General features: G+C 49.5%; 1 pseudogene; it reads right to left on the bottom strand.

Moving 5' to 3' along the window:
* Nucleotides 1–1,334: 1,334 nt before the first annotated feature.
* LOC147665168 (uncharacterized) lies at nt 1,335–2,052 on the bottom strand (annotated as a pseudogene).
* Nucleotides 2,053–2,859: the final 807 nt, after the last annotated feature.

Genomic DNA, 2,859 nt, shown 5'->3' on the forward strand with positions numbered 1-2,859 from the left:
TTCGGAATTGGCTGAATCAGTATTTACAGAATCGGTATACCCCATTCATTTCTATGGGCCTTGTGGCCCATAGGAATGGATTGGAAATACCAATACGGTAAATACCGATTCGGTAAATACCGAATCAGTAAATACCGAATCGGAAAGCAAAGAAAAGTAAAACTGAATCAGGCAGCCAATCAGGTGCTACCACCCTCCCCCTCCCTACCAGGAAGTGGCTACACAGGCAGCTGCAACTAATTAGAAGCTTCTGGAGAGGCAGTTGGAGCTGAACTGAGTCCCTGAGCAGCAGAAAGAGTTTTGTGCACTTTTAAATTGGAAAAATGGCAAGCAGCACAGACAAAGATCAGCCAGAGAAGAAGGGGAAACTAAAATTCAGCAGCATAGAGCTGCAGGTCCTTGTTGAGGAGGTAGTGAAGGAGCACCAAAAACTGTCTGGCAGGCAGTCCCTCACTGTGGCTGAATCTGCCAAAAGGAAAATTTGTCTGGACATCCAAGAAAAAGTGAATGCAGTTGGAGTGACTCCTAGAGATATAGAGGACCTTAAAAAGAGGTGGTACGACCTCAGGAGCCGTACAAAAAAAATTGTTGAACACCGCAAGCAGGCAAGCAAAACTGGTGGAGGGAAGAACCCAGCACCCCCCCCCCCCCTTACTGACCTGGAGGAGATGGTGGGCTCAACCATAGAACCTGAAAGCGTCTGCAGACTGGGAGATGTAGACAGCTCAGCCAGAGCTGCCAGCAGAAAAGGTAAGATGCTTGCACAGCAATCCCCCCCACACCATCATCCTTCCCTTTACCCTATGTGGCTAAGTGAACCCCAGTCCAGTGCAGCTAGCACTATACAGGAGCAATGCATTATGGGACATGTAGTCAGTAAATGAAAGACCATGTCATACAGCACAGCTACCACCAAGTTAGGGAAATGATTCCAGACAGAATGAAGCGCAGGCAACATGTACATTGTTCAAGTGAAAATTATTTAATTGAAGTGGCTGTGAGGCAGTAGCGCTTAGCTAATGTACGCTCATATGTCCACAGGTGAAACATCTCGCAGGTGTTCCCAGGAGACTGAAGGCACTGCACCAGAGAGGGAGGAGAGTCAGGAGCCAGGTCCAAGTGCACAGAATGCATCAGAGGACACAGGTGCACCAAGTACACAGCCACCATCCCAAGACACAGAAATGGCTCCAGAGTTGCAGGCGTCCCCAGAATGTACACAATCCCCTCTGTTACTGTCATCCCCACAAATAACTCCATCACTGCCTGTGACAACACCTGCATCACAACAGAGCAGGAGGCATGTTGTTGCCCCACTATTGGAAATGGAGTCATCAGCAGGTGACATGGAGGGGGAAGACACACACACCTTGCCTGGGGAAGGTATCTCTGCCACACTGCAGTCCAGTGGAGAGCTGTCCCGAACTGGTCCCAGACGCCGCAGGCTCTGAGAAAGCAGTGTAGCTGCACGTGTGGAGGGTCCCAGTGTGTTCCGTGGCCTGGAGGGGAGCATGGTCAAAATCCAAAGGATGCAGAGAAAGGCCATCATGTCTGTCCAACGCCAAATGAGGAACCTAAACAACAATATGGAAGACATAGGGAAGGGCATCAGAGAACTAGTTGATGTCAACAAGGAGATGGCACCAGGGCTGCGATATATGTCACAATCGGTGTAGCTTCTGTGCACCAAACTAGATCAGGAAATGTCATCAAGGCGCAAGGAGAAGCAGCGTGCGCAGCAACAAAATAAAGCCATCAACCGCCTGGACACAGCCACTGCCCTGCTATGCAGGAGATGCATAAACATGCAGGAGGGACTCACGCAAAATAGTACTGAGGTGTCTAGGGGCATTGCTAGGATGACCAGTGCTGTTGAGGTGCTGATAAATGCACAAACAGCACAAACTGCTGCACTGGATGTGCCAGAGAGTGAAGGGAGCACAAGTGGGAGCAGCATGGCAAGCCCCCTTGTCGTAGAGACACGGAGGAGCAGCAGGCGCCACAGTGAGGCAACAGCCCAAACGCAAAGTGAAGACAGCCAGCCACAAACATCTGGCAGTGGTAGGCGTGGACGCAAATGTGTAGTTCCGTTAATGGGGAAGTGATCCAGGACTAACATCATTGAATGTATATAATTTGTGTTGCATAATTGTGCTTTAGAAACCTGCATAGTGACAAAATTAAACTACGTTGGGTGCATACTCCACCTGTCTGTGTTTCTTTACTTACTTAAAAGTAGTTGTGTGTGATATCTTCCTGTCTGTGTCTGCCATCTGGTGGTGTTGCTACCCCAGCAGTGTTGGGTTCAGGCAGTGCTTGTTCGTCATCATGGTCCTCATAATCAGATAATTCCACCTTGGTGCCCTTCTTCATGGTAAGGTTGTGCAACATTGCACAGGTTGCAATCATCTTGCAGCAGGTCACTGGTGTATACTGGCGTGCCCCTCCACTTTTGTGAAGGCTCCGGAATCTGATTTTCCACAGCCCAAAGGTGCGCTCCACAATGTTCCTGGTAGATTTGTGTGTCCTGTTGTATCTCCTCTGGCTGGGGGTTGAAGGGTTGAGGCAGGGAGTAAGGATGAAAGACCGGACCCCATATGCACTATCCCCTATATGTAACAGAAAAAGACATTACTCATCCACAAATACACATACATCTGCAATATGTATCATACGTACGTGTGTGGCTAGCGCCGTCCCCTCATCGCAAGCTCTTTGTGACTCACTTGCTGATGCCTTCGAGGAGAAAATCCGTAAAATCCTGGAGGGTTTGCAGGACCCAGTTAATTCCACCACTGGTTTGGGAGCTCCGGAGGAGATGGCCAGTCGACCCCTGCAGAGGGTTGCTCACCTCTGTTT

This window comes from Lissotriton vulgaris, unplaced genomic scaffold (genome assembly GCF_964263255.1).
Source record: "Lissotriton vulgaris unplaced genomic scaffold, aLisVul1.2 SCAFFOLD_3468, whole genome shotgun sequence".
NCBI classification, from domain to species: domain Eukaryota; kingdom Metazoa; phylum Chordata; class Amphibia; order Caudata; family Salamandridae; genus Lissotriton; species Lissotriton vulgaris.